Raw genomic sequence first — 13,294 nt, 5'->3', positions numbered from 1 at the left:
TCACTTTAATTAAACATACATATATCATTCACTTAATTCAGGGGAAAAAGTCAGCACCCTGAACTTCAGAGAAAACACAAACAGAAATTGCAAGCAGAAATTATATAAACAGAGCAAATAACACAAAACAGCAGACAGGGCTTGTAACTTTATGTCCATAGCAGTACATACATAGTTACTGGAGGGGGAAGCACCAGCATCTGGGATTTCAAAGCTGGGGTGCTCCATAACAGCTACCCCGAGTCTTGCCTGGCCCAAACACATGAACATTCTTCCAATGAGTGAGCTCCATAGCAAAATGCTAACCTCTGAGTATATATTCAAACAAAGGGAAGACTCAATCACTTGATGGCCTTAGTGCTGAGAAGTCCTCCCAAAGAAAAAAACAGCAAAAAATCCCACTTTGCTTGCCATTAGAGGTTATCTTGTTGTAAGATGTAAGGGGCAGGACAGAAGCCTATGAGCTCTCAATGTTCCCAAACTGGTCCGATCCAGAGCAAAATCAGATTGTTACCCTCCTGCTCTGAGCTCTCCAAGTTTCTGACCTGGGTTTGAGTATCTACAAGAGTGGACTGCTGCCAGGCTCTGTGCTTATTGGCCAAGTACTGAGCTCTGCTGGCTGGCACAGAGGGTCAGAATTGTAAGTTTCTGTTTATTTTGGGATTCTTGTTCTTGTTCCACTGCAGGCTGGGCTGGATGTTGGAAGGCAGACCCTGCTTGGCATCCCTGGCCTGAGCCATACCCCTGCTACTGCAGGCTTCTATTCTTTCTTCATTCCGCCGGGGTCTCCCAACCCATTGCTTGACACAGATCCCCTTGACCCTGGTTATGTGAGCTGGGCATGGCAGAGGGTGAGAGAGCTGCCAGTGGCAGACATCCTCTTCTATTTCCTCATATGAGTCTGAATCTTTTTGCCCTTTTACTCAGGATTTCATTGTAGGAATGCAGTGTAGTGTCTTCCTCGCTAGTCTTGGCATAAGGGTCCAGGGACCTCCCCTTTACCCATTGTGCCAACCTGGACCAAGGACTCACAGGTTTTTCTGTTTTTCCCCATCAGGATTTGGTCTGGTACATTGTCCAGATGTCTTAGCACTTTGTGGAGAGGAGTTTACTGCATTGCTTCCTCACTGTGCCATCTTGACCCTGCCATGCCCAGAGACATTATCCTCACTTCATATAAGTGGAGAAAACTGACCCAGATGTTAAGGGATTTGCCCAGCATCCCATAGCTGTGAGTGTCTGAGGCTTGATGTGAGCCTAGGTCATCCCCAAGGTCAGTCTTCCTGACCCCTGGACCAGTGCTCTTGGCAGAGGAGGAAGATGAAAAGGTCCTGGAAGAAATCTGGCACTAAGATATTTGATCAAGAAACATTCATTAAGTTCTTGGGACACATAGAGAGGCAAGAGACAATACAGGTACTCAAGACCCTCACAGCCTATTGGGGAACTGTGCCAAATAGGAACTAATTAAAAGAGAGAAAGCACTAGAATTGAGAGGGGTTGGGAGAAGCTTCCATTGATGAGACTGAAGTTGGGACTTGAGACAGCCAGTGAAGTCAGTAGGGCAGCTAGGCGGTACAGTGGATAGACCGGCAGGCCTGGAGTCAGGGAACCTGAGTTCAAATGAGGCCTCAGACTCTTACCAGCTGTGTGACCCTGGGCAACTCAGTTCACTCTGTTTCCATCAATTTCTTCCTCTGTCAAATGAGCTGGAGAAGGCAATGGCCAACCATGTAGTATCTTTGCGAAGAAAACTCCAAAATCATGAAGAGGTGGACATGAGTGAACAACAAAAGTAACATTAGGGGACGCAGGAGGTAGAGATGAGGAGGAAGAGTGTGACAGTGGGGCTGTCCAGTAAAATGGATGTGGCCACTGAAAATGTGTAGAGCTGAGAGATGGAGGGTCTTGTTGAGGGAACAGCCAGGAGGCCAGGGTCACTGGATAGAAGAATACATATAGGGAGGAGGGACTAAGTCTTAACGGGCTTTGCGTGACTTTTGTATTTGTATTTTGTACTGGGGGTTATTGAGTGGAGGGCAGGCTGGTGACCTGGTCAGAGCCTCCCTTTAGTGGCTGAACAGAGGACAGATTGGAGTGGGGAGAATCTGGAGGCAGGTAGACCCACCAGCAGGCTGTAGCAATAGCCTAGGTGTAAAGTATGAGGGCATGGACCTGGGTGGAGGAAGTATTAGGTGGCAGAGAAGTCATGATTTATGAGAAATATTGCAAAGGTGAAATCAGCCGATCTGGGCAACAGATGGGATGTGGGGAGTGAGAGTGTGAGGAGTAGAGGGTGGAACCTAGCTTCTAGACCCAAATAACTTAGACCAGGTGCTAACTGACATCTTGGTGGTTCAGAGAAACCTAGAAAGACTTATATGAACTGATCCTGAGTGAAGTGTGCAGAACCAGAACATTGTACACAGTAACAGCCATGCTGTACCATGACTGACTTTGACAGACTTAGCTCTTCGCAGTAATGCAAGGACCTAAAACAACTCCAAAAGACTCACGATGGAAAATGCCATTCACATCTAGAGAAAGAGAAATATGGAGTCTGAATAAAGAGTGAAACAGACTATTTGCTCTCTTTTTTTGTTTTGTTTCTTCTTTCTCATGGTTCCTCCCATTGTTCTAACTCTTCTTTTTTTTTTTGATTATACACAGCAAAATTTAATAAAAAATCATACATTTTAAAAATAATCCCATTATTGTGACTATACTTTGAGAGTATTCTCAAAAAGGGAGTGAGGTGGCCAAAAGTTATATCTAAACTTTCCTCATCTGTAAAATGAGGGAGCAGAGCTAGATGAGCTAGCTCTAAGATTCATCCCTTCCAGCTCTAAATCTATGGTCCTATTGTCCCATGACCGTAGGACCCTGGATGAGTCACTTAATTTCTTTGAGCCTCAATTGGCTCAAATATTTGCATAGTGGAAATAATACTATCAGCTCATATAAAACAAGAGCTGCCATACCTATAGAATTTAATGGCTTACAGAGCCCTATCTTCATCAAACCTATGAAGTAGTCAGGGCTGATATCCCACCCATTTACAACATTTTGCTTTAAGCAATTGCCTGAGAGGCATCAATTGACTTGTCTACGATAATCCAGCTATTAAGGTCAGCCTCATGATATAGTGGAAAGACCAGCAGATTTGGATTGAGAAAGATCTAAGTTCAAATCTTTTCTTCTTACTAGCTGTGTGTCCTTGGGAAAGTCACTTTCTCTCTCTGAACCTCACTTTCCTTATTTGTAAAACAAATTTGAACCCAGTCTCCGGGCCCCAATTCCAGTGTGCTTTCTAATAGGCTATCTTTTCTGTATTTGTTTTTAACACCTGTTTTTCTTAATTTCAATTTTAAATTCTTTCCCTCCCTCCAGTTTCTCCTCTACTCATTGAGAAGACAAGCAATATGACATTGATTATGTCATATTGCTTGCAAAACATGCAAAATATATTTCCATATTAGCCATGTTACCAAAAAAATCAGCAAGAAAAATAAAGTGAACAATGTATGTATGCATCAGTCTGCACTCAGAGTCCATCAGTTCTGTCTCTGGATGTGGATATTATTTTTAATCCTAAGTCCTCTGGAGTTGTCTTGGATCATTATGTCAATCAGAGCAGCTAAGTCATTCACAGTTGATCATCATTACAATATTGTTGTTACAGTGTGTACAATGCTCTCTTGGTTCTGCTCACTTTACTTTGCATCAGTTCATATAGGTCTCATCATGCTTTTCTGATCCTTTCTTTTTTTTTAAATTTTCATTTTTGGTTTACAACATTCGGCTCTACATAATTTTGAGTTCCAGATTTTCTTCCCTCCCTTCCCCCCTCCCTCCCCAAGATGGCATGGAATCCCATATAGCTTCCATGTATAACTTCACATTGAATTAATTTACACACTAGTCAAGTTATGGAGAAGAACTGTGATCAATAAAATGAATCATGCGAGAGAAGAAACAGGACCAAAAAATAAAAAAAAAAAACAACCCAAAAACAAAAACAAAAGAGAGAAAGGAAAAAAAAAGGGGGGGTGGGGTGGGAAAGGCTAGCATGAAGTGTGCCTCAATCTGCATTTGTACTTCATAGTTCTTTCTCTGGATGTAGATAGCATTCTCCATCGTGAGTCCTTTGGAGTTGTCTTTGTACCTTGTGTTGCTGAGTAGAGCAAAGTCTGTCAGGGTTGATCCTCACAGAATCCATATATCTGTGGTTGTGTATAATGTTCTCCTGGCTCTGCTCCACTCACTCAGCATTATGTCGTGTAGGTTTTTCCATGTTGTTATGAAGTCCATATCATCTCCATTTCTTATGGCACAATAGTATTCCATTACCTTCATATACCACAGCTTGTTCAGCCATTGCCGAATTGATGGGCATCCCTTTGATTTCCAATTCTTAGCTACCACAAAAAGAGCCGCTATAAATATTTTTGTACATATGGGTCCTTTTCCCGCTTGTGTGATTTCTTTGGGATACAACCCTAGAAGTGGTATTGCTGGGTCAAAGGGTATGAACATTTTTATAGCCCTTTGGGTATAGTTCCAAAATACTCTCCAAAATGGCTGGATCAGCTCACAACTCCACCAGCAATGTAACAATGTTCCAATTTTCCCACATCCTCTGCAGCATTTATCATTTTCCTGTTTTGTTATTTTAGCCAATCTGACAGGAGACATGTGGTATCTAAGAGTTGTTTTGATTTGCATTTCTCTAATCAGTAGTGATCCAGAGCGTTTTTTCTTATGCCTATAGATATCTTTAATTTCTTCCTCTGAAAACTGCCTGTTCATATCCTTTGACCATTTCTCAACCGGGGAATGGCTTGTATTCCTATATATTTGGCTCAGTTCCCTGTATATTTTAGAAATGAGGCCTTTATCAGAGACACTAGTTGTAAAGATTTTCTCCCAATTTTCTGCTTCCCTCGTAATTTTTGTTGCATTGGATTTTTTTTTGTACAAAAACATTTCAATTTAACATAATCAAAATTATCCATTTTGTATTTTGTAATGCTCTCTATCTCTTGTTGGGTCATGAATTCTTTTCTTTTCCATAAATCTGATAAGTAAACTCTTCCTTGCTCTCCCAAATTACTTATACTATCAGCCTTTACTCCTAAATCATGAACCCATTTTGACTTTATTTTGGTAGATGGTGTAAGATATTGGTCTATGCCCAGTTTCTGCCCTACCATTTTCCAATTTTCCCAACAGTTTTTGTGAAATAGTGAGTTCTTAGCCTAGAAGCTGGATTCTTTGGGTTTATCAAAGAGTAGATTGCTAAACTTGCTGATTTCTCCTACTTGTGTACCTATCCTATTCCACTGATCCACACCCCTGTTTCTTAGCCAGTACCAGGCAGTTTTGATGACTGCTGCTGTGTAGTACAGTTTAATATCTGGTGTGGCTAAGCCACCTTCTCTAGCATGTCTTTTCATTAATATCCTAGATACTCTAGACCGCTTGTTCTTCCAGATGAATTTTGCTATTATTTTGTCCAGCTCTGTAAAATATTTTTTTGGTAGTTCAATTGGTATGGCACTGAATAGATAGATTAATTTAGGTAAAATTGTCACTTTTATTGTATTAGCTCAGCCTAACCATGAGCAACTGATATTTTTCCATTTATTTAGATCTGACTTGATTCGCGTGAAAAGTGTTTCATAATTATGTTCATATAGGCCCTGGGTTTGTCTTGGCAGATAGACTCCCAAATATTTTGTAGTGTCTACAGTAACTTTGAATGGAATTTCTCTTTCTATCTCTTGCTGGTGGGCTTTGTCAGTAATGTATAGGAATGCTGAGGATTTATGTGGGTTTATTTTATATCCTGCAAGTTTGCTAAAGTTGTTTATTATTTCAAGTAATTTTTTACTTGATTCTCTAGGATTCTCTAAATAAATCATCATGTCATCGGCAAAAAGTGATAATTTAGTTTCTTCTTTTACTATTCTAATTCCTTCAATTTCTTTTTCTTCTCTTATTGCTACAGCTAAAGTTTCCAGTACCAAATTGAATAGTAAGGGTGATAATGGACATCCTTGTTTCACCCCTGATCTTATTGGGAATGCATCTAGCTTATCCCCATTACAAATAATGCTTGTTGATGGTTTTAGGTAGATGCTATTTATAATTTAAAGGAAGGTTCCTTTTATTCCTATGCTTTCTAGTGTTTTTAATAGGAATGGGTGTTGTATTTTGTCAAAGGCTTTTTCTGCGTCTATTGAGATGATCATATGGTTTCTGCTAGTTTTGTTGTTGATATGGTCAATTATGCTAATCGTTTTCTTAATATTGAACCAGCCTGGCATTCCTGGAATAAATCCTACCTGGTCATAGTGCATTATTCTCGTGATAAGTTGCTGCAATCTTTTTGCTAATACTTTATTTAAAATTTTTGCCTCAATATTCATTAGGGAAATTGGTCTATAATTTTCTTTCTCTGTTTTGACTCTACCTGGTTTGGGTATTAGTACCATATTTGTGTCATAAAAAGAATTTGGTAGGACTCCTTCTTCACCTATTTTCCCAAATAGTCTACAAAGTATAGGAATTAGTTGTTCTTTAAATGTTTGATATAATTCACATGTAAAACCATCTGGGCCTGGAGATTTTTTCCTAGGGAGTTCATTGATGGCATGCTCAATTTGTTTTTCTGAGATGGGGTTATTTAGAAATTTTACTTCCTTTTCTGTTAACCTGGGCAATTTATGTTTTTGTAGATATTCATCCATATCTCTAAGGTTGTCAAATTTATGGGCATACAATTGGGCAAAATAATTCCTAATTATTGTTTTGATTTCTTCTTCATTAGAGGTGAACTCACCCTTTTCATTTTTGATACTGGTAATTTGATTTTCTTCTTTCTTTTTTTTTAATCAAATTGACCAAAGGTTTATCAATTTTATTGGTTTTTTCATAAAGCCAGCTCTTTGTTTTATTTATTAACTCAATAGTTTTCTTGGTTTCAATTTTATTAATCTCTCCTTTGATTTTCAGTATTTCTAATTTGGTATTTAATTGGGGATTTTCAATTTGCTCTTTTTGTAGCTTTTTCAGTTGTATGCCCAGATCATTGACCTTCTTTTCCCCTATTTTATTCATGTAAGCATTTAGGGATATAAAACTTCCCCTAAGAACTGCTTTTGCTGCATCCCATAAGTTTTGGTGTGTTGTCTCATTATTGTCATTCTTTTGAATGAAGTTATTAATTGTTTCTCTGATTTGTTCTTTGGCCCACTCATTCTTTAGAATTAGATTATTTAGTTTCCAATTAATTTTTAGATTATTTTTCCATAGTCCTTGGTTACAAATAATTCTTATTGCATCATGATCTGAAAAGTATGCTTTGACTACTTCTGCCCTTCTGCACTGGATTGTGAGGTTTTTATGCCCTAGTACATGGTCAATTTTTGAGTATGTGCCATGTACCGTTGAGAAGAAAGTATATTCCTTTTTATCCCCATTCAGTTTTCTCCAGAGGTCTATCATATCTGCCTTTTCTAAAATTTTGTTTACCTCCTTAACTTCTTTCTTATTTATTTTGAGGTTAGATTTATCAAGTTCAGAGAGGGGGAGGTTGAGGTCTCCCAATATTATAGTTTTGCTGTCTATTTCTTCCTGTAACTCCCTTAACCTCTCCTCTAAGAATTTGTATGCCATACCACTTGGTGCATATATGTTAAACAATGATATTGCTTCATTGTTTATGGTGCCTTTTAGCAGGATGTAATGTCCTCCCTTATCTCTTTTAATTAAATCTATCTTCACTTTTGCTTTGTCTGAGATTAGGATTGCTACACTTGCTTTTTTTTTTTTTTAATAAATTTCTTTATTTATTTTTAGTTTACCACGCACGGTTCTACATAGTTTTGAGTTTCAATTTTTCTCCCCTCCCTCCCCCCTCCCTCCCCAAGACGGCATGAAGTCTCATATGACTGTCATGTATACCTTCACATTGAATTAATTTATGCACTAGTAAAGTCGTGGAGAAGAATTTTGACCAATGGAATGAATCATGAGAAAGAAGAAACAGAACCAAAAAAAAAAAACAAAAAAAAACCAAGCAGAAAAGGCGAGCATGTAGTGTGCCTCAGTCTGTATTCAAACTTCGCAGTTCTTTGTCTCGATGAAGATAGATGTGCCTTTTCTAAAATTCTGTTTACATCCTTAACTTTTTTCTTATTTATTTTGAGGTTAGATTTATCAAGTTCAGAAAGGGGGAGGTTGTCTATTTGCTTTGTCTGAGATTAGGATTGCTACACCTGCTTTTTTTACTTTAGCTGAGGCACAATATATTTTACTCCAGCCTTTTACCTTAACCGTATGTGTATCCCCCTGTTTCAGATGCGTTTCTTGTAAACAGCATATTGTAGGATTATGGTTTTTAATCCATTCTGCTATCTGCTTCTGTTTTGTGAGAATGTTCATCCCCTGCACGTTCAGGGTTATGATTTCTATCTGTGTCTTTTTCTCCATCCTAATTCCCCCTGTTTATGCTTTTATTTCTCCCTTTCCCCTTCTCCTCCCCAACAAAGTTTTGCTTTTGACCGCCGCTTTCCTCAGTTAACCCTCCCTATTTATTCCCCTCCCTTATCTTACCGTTACCCACTTGCTACTTCTCCTCTTCCTTCTGCCCTCCCCCCTCCCTTTTTCCCCCCTTTCCCTCCCACTTCCCGTAGGACAAGTTAGATTTCTAAACTTATCAGAGTATGTTATTCCCTTCTTGAACTAGATCAGATGACAGTAAAGCTCAAATACTGCTCTTCTCCCTCCCTTCTTTCCCTCTACTATAATATGTTTTTTTGCCACTTCCTTTGGTGTAATTTACCCTTTTCTACAACCTCCTTACCACTTCCCTCATAGCCCTCCCTTTATATCTCTTATTTATATTTTATATCTTTACATCAGTTAATTTATACAGGCATTCACAACCTATGTATATCCCTTTCATTTGTCACAATAGTTGTACCATTCACAAGAATGACTTATATATGTATGCAGAATTGGAGTATCTGTGAATTATTAGAGAAAAGTATATTTCTCCTGTGTCCAAGAGACGGGATCCTCCTGGTACCTGGCTTTCCTATACAGCATCTGCATTGTCTCATAGGAAGCTGAGGGTTCCTTTGTTGCTCCTGATGCTGTCTCTTCCCAGTTCCAGGCAGCTCCAGGTCAATGCTCCCATCACAGTGGAAGAATCTCAGATGTGGAAGTAATCTAATCTCAGGGGTTATTTGGTCTGACCTTTGACTGGACATGAATTTTGCTGCCAAACCTCTGAAAATTGCTCAGGCAGCTTTTCCTTGCAGCCCCTTCCTCTTTGGAATGGGCCTAATATTTGGAATATTCTTCTATTTAACAAGCATGCATTGGTAGCTCCTAGCTCTCACTTGTGGCAGGTGTAGCAGGTTTGTCCTTGATCTTCCTTCATGTTGCCCTAAACTTCCAGCACAGATGGTGGGAAAGGAAGGGAAGGGAACAAACATTTACATTCACCTGCTGTTTGCCATGTGCTGTTACAAGGGGTTTCTTTACAATATTATGTCGCTTCATCCTTGTAATAACCTTCCAGGTTAGGTGATGTTATTATGCCCACTTGACCCGTGAGAAACTGAGGCAAACAGAGGTTAAGTGACTTGCGCGGGGGTACACAGCTACTAAGTGTCTGAGGCTGTATTTAAAGCCAGGTGTTCCTGACCCCAGGCCCGGGGCTCTGTCCACTGCACTACCAGCTGCCTCTGATTTCTAGACAATGGAAACTATGCTATGAGTCCATCCTTCTCTGAAGAAGGTGCACAAGATGAAATCCTCTGACACCAAACTGGTTCCATGCTTTTCTCCCTCCCCTCCCCTAGAACTCCCCAAAATGAATGCTATGGAAACTCTCCTTGAGGATTCCTGGGAACCACACTGGGGTCCTTGCTTGCATGCCCCTGTGGATGCCAGGAATAAGAGACTGACTGATCAATAGAATCTGGACTAACTACATTGACTTTGCCTGCAGGATACTCTTCCCCAAGGAGGCAAACACCTCCAAATGGACATACACAAACTTTGTATACTTTTGAGGGAGTGAGGAGCCAGGTAGGGGCACTAGGCAAAGGCTAATTCCTCAAGGTCCTTGTGGCTTGGGCTTGAGGCTGATCTGACACAATTACCCTTTTACCCAGTGTTGGGTCTAGGAGTTTCTGCCAGAATGGAGCATAACAGGATGGGGGGCAGAGGGATTGGCTTTTTCTCAGAACAGGGTGTACAACACATTCTACTTTGGGTTACTTGCATCACAAGCAGTAATGGGTCGGTACAGACTCTTACGTGTGACCAGAATGCAGTGATTCTCAAAATGGAGCAGCTCTGCATCCACACCCCTTTCCCTAAAGAGAACTATATTACACGTTTCTCGCCATGCTCATCCCTGACTGGTTCCCCATGCCCAGGGCTTCCAGTTCTGTGGAAATATTATACTATTTTATATCATTTTTAATTTCAACTAGACCCAGAGCCTGAATTAATGAGTAACTGGATGAAGATCCAGGTCCTGGGCTTCTTTGTTCTCTCTAAAAGTTTGCTCAGGTAATAAATACCCTTACCTCTGTCAACAAGGCCAGATCAGACTGACCTAAGGACATTCTTTGCCTTGTTAGTTATTAAAGGATGATACCCTTATCCCAAGAGAGATTACCTTGCTTAATATTCTACAGGCATATACTATGTTATGGAATGTAATGAGACACGGAGAAGCTGGGCTGTAGTTTCAGCTGACTTTTGTCAACATCCTTTACAACTCTATTCAATTAAGGGAAATCCTTGTCTTATGGTTAAACATACCTGAGAATCATAAATTTGAGTAACATGCTGAATTGTGATTGTTCTAAAAGAATATAAAACCTGTTCATGTTTCTGTACAAATCAGTCAGACATTCTCTGGCTCAATCTTGTACATGTATGTCTGTTAGCTATGCTCATGGGAATTAATATATAAATAATACAATTTTTCTATGATCTAGTCTGTTGTTTCCTTTAACCAACATCCAGGTTTCACAGTTCCCAGAGAAGACGTGATCTCTTACTTTGAGCAAAGGGAAGCACCATGGCTGCTGTAACAAGAAGGCCTGAGGAGCCTCTGTCCAGGTGAGTGAAGTGAAAGCAGGTGTATGAGAGCTGTGATTAAGAGAGGTGTGGTAGTTAAAGAAGTACTAGATTGGGGGGCAGGAAGGCCTACCTTGGAATCCTTTTTCAGATGTTTTATTAGGAGGGCTTCCTGGGCCAGTCATTGAACCATGGTGCCTCAATTTCCCCATCTATAAAATGAGAGGGTTGACTCCATGGCCCTTCAGCTCCCTTCCAGGGATAAATCTATCATCTTAGAAGTAGTTGCTATTTGGGATTTGGGGAATGAAATCTGCTGAAAATGTGAAAAGTGGTTAGGCTCTTCAGGATGAGCTCTTTCTTAGGCCTTCTTCAAATTCACAAACATTTATTAAGATCTTGCTGCATGCCAAATTGTTGCAACAAGTTCAAATACAGGGGCCATTAAAAGTGATGTCAGAATTGGGGAAAACAGATAAAGTCAGCAAGAGGCCCATTAGAATTTCCACTGTGATTTCAATTTCTCTAGGAGGATCAGATGCTATTGGGAAGTAGTCATGCTTTTGCAGGTAGAAGTTTTCCACCCCTGGGCTCAATAGTTACACAAATGGATTTGCCAGAGACTGACTTTCACTCTAATTAGAATGAAAGACTTGGGAGGATACTTTGACTTTCAAATACAAAAATCAAGAGAAACAGGAAAAGGTAAACAGGAAAGAGAAGCCATAAGGAATTTATTAAAGTTGAACTGTTTACATTCCTACATGGAAAGATGATATTTGTAACTGGAGAGACATTTCTCAGTATTAGGATTGTTAGAGGGAATACATGTATGTATATGTATGTTTTCATGCATGCAGGTATGTATGTATGTGTACGTAAATGTACGCATATGTGTGTACGTATATGTGTGTGTATTTGCATGTATGTATGTGTGTGAATGTATGCATATATGTGTACATATATGTGTGTGTGTATGTAGACAGAGGGCACAAGGTGAGCTGAATATGAAAGGATGATACCTAAAACATAAAATTAAGTTTTGAGAGGAATGTACTGGGAAAAAGAGAAAGGGAGAGGTAAAATGTAGTAAATCATTTCACATAAAAGAAGCAAGAAAGAGCTTTTATAATGGAGGGGAAGAGGGGGATGGTGAGAGGGACTAAGTGAGCCTTACTTTCATCAGATTTGGCTTAAGGCAGCAATAACATATAAATTCAATTAAGTATGGAAATCTATCTTACCCTCCAGGCAATGGGGGGGGAAGGGGATAAGAGAGTGGAGATAATAGAAGGGATGGCAGATTGGGGGAAGGGGCAATCAGAAGCAAACACTTTTATGGAGGGACATGTCACAGGAGAGAATAGTGACAAAATTCTTAAGAGTTACAAATATCATCTTACCATATAGGAATACAAACAATTTAACCTTATTAAATGTCTTCTCTCTTTCCTGTTTCTTTATTACTTTTTTTATGTTTCTCTTGAGTCTTGTATTGAAGATCAAATTTTTTTATCTGTCTCTGGTGTTTTCATCAGGAATGCTTGATAGTCTTCTATTTCATTAAACATTCATTTTCCCCCTGAAGACTTACACCCAATTTTGTTGGGGAGGTGATTCTTGGTTATAATCCTACTTCCTTTGCCTTCTGGATAATCATATTCCAAATCCTCCTGGGTCTTTAATGGAGAAGCTGCTAAATCCCATGTAAACCTTCCAATGGCTCCACAATATCTGAATTATTTCTTTCTGACTGTTTGCAGTAATTTTTCCTCAAACTGGGAGTTATGGAATTTGGCTGGCTATGATGTTCCTGGGAGTTTGCATTTTGGGATGTCTTTTAGGTGGTGGTTGGTGGATTCTTTCCCTTTCCATTTGGCCCTCTGGTTCTAGATATCAGGGGAGTTTTCCTTGATAATTTCTTGAAAGATGATGTCCTGGCTCTTTTGGGATCCTGGCTTTCAAGGAGTCCAATAATTCTTAACTTATGTCTCCTCCATCTCTTTTCCAGGTCTGTTGTTCTTTTAAAATGAGAAATTTCACATTTGCTTCTTTTTCTCTATTCTTTTGATTTTGTTTTTTTCTTACTTGATATCTCCTAGAATCATTAGTTTCCACTTGCCCAATTCTAACTTTTCTTTTAAAAACATTTTGATTCAAAATTTTGAGTTCCAAATTCTATCCC

Source organism: Trichosurus vulpecula, chromosome 2 (assembly GCF_011100635.1).
Source record: "Trichosurus vulpecula isolate mTriVul1 chromosome 2, mTriVul1.pri, whole genome shotgun sequence".
NCBI classification, from domain to species: Eukaryota; Metazoa; Chordata; class Mammalia; order Diprotodontia; family Phalangeridae; genus Trichosurus; species Trichosurus vulpecula.
The sequence above is the reverse complement of the archived record's forward strand: the minus strand, read 5'-3'. Positions refer to the sequence as shown.